Below are 1,175 nucleotides of genomic sequence, written 5' to 3'. Positions count from 1 at the left end.
GAGAATGCGAATATTGGCAACGTGGCATATACACTTATGTAATGTCTGTGTAAGAAAATTGAAATGACAACGTAGCACATACACTTGCATAACATCTGTGAAAGGATGTTAGCGGTATTATGTTAGCGCCTATTTGACGATCGTCTTTATTCTATAAATATATATATATGTATATAAATTCGATATCGTTGGTAAATGAAGATAACGTTTTCTCCGTTTTGACGATCGCTCTACGTTATCGACGCTTATCAAGTTCATCGCTCGCTCCGGCATCACCTTAAGAAAAAGATTTTCGAAAATATCATAAATGTAGGTAACTAATAATAGCAAGTATACAATTCTGTGCTCGGTAATATATATATATATATATATATATATATATATATATATATATATATAACAGCTATAATATTTTAGTAATATGTTATATTTCTGTTAAATAACGGCAACTTTGTATGAGTGGAAACTTATAACGTATCTATGAGAATGACAGATATGTACCATATCTGTTACGTCGCATGTTATATTTTGTTATATTACAATAACGAAACTATTATATTATTGTGTTTATTGAAAATGTATTACATGAGATGTGAACGTAAGCAGAGATTAATTTGCTTAAATAACAATATTAATATTTATATGGGTTTTATTTCTTCACTTTATTTGAACCGCTCGAAATAAAATTCACCTGGCGTATGAAACTCTGCCGATTTATTCTGTATATATTCATTTTTAAACTACACATATTTAAATAAATTTTGAAACCTAGGTAGCGAGAAATGCTTGTGTGTGTGCTTGTGTATGCATGTGTGTGTATGTAAAAAACAAGTCAATTAAAGTATTGCCCATCGCTGGAGACTACTTTTTCCCATCTTTCTGGCAGCATTTGAATTCCACGTCGAAAAAACGACACTTCTTTTGCGGCTATCCACGAATCGATCCATTTTTTCGTTTCTTCATACGAAGTGAAGTGCTGCTCAGCCAGGCCGTTAGTCATCCATCGAAATAAATAGTAATCAGAAGGCGCAATGTCTGGAGAGTACGGCGGGTGGAGTAGGACTTCCCATTTCAGCGTTTCCAGGTATGTTTTGACCGGTGACGCGACATGCGGCCGAGCGTTATCATGTAGCAAAATCACCTTATCGTGTCTTTGCTTATATTGCGGCCGTTTT

General features: G+C 34.1%; 1 protein-coding gene across 2 annotated transcripts in view; it reads left to right on the top strand.

The window, feature by feature from the left end:
- The window catches only part of LOC116846725 (UDP-glucuronosyltransferase 2B31-like), a 283,436-nt gene that overhangs the window by 179,709 nt on the left and 102,552 nt on the right, over positions 1-1,175 (top strand). The gene's annotated exons all lie outside the window — the stretch shown is intronic.

This window comes from Odontomachus brunneus, unplaced genomic scaffold, assembly GCF_010583005.1.
Source record: "Odontomachus brunneus isolate Ranch 3 - 2012 unplaced genomic scaffold, Obru_v1 Obru_scaffold_068, whole genome shotgun sequence".
Taxonomy (NCBI): Eukaryota; Metazoa; Arthropoda; class Insecta; order Hymenoptera; family Formicidae; genus Odontomachus; species Odontomachus brunneus.
This window is presented reverse-complemented; position numbering and strand designations above follow the sequence as displayed.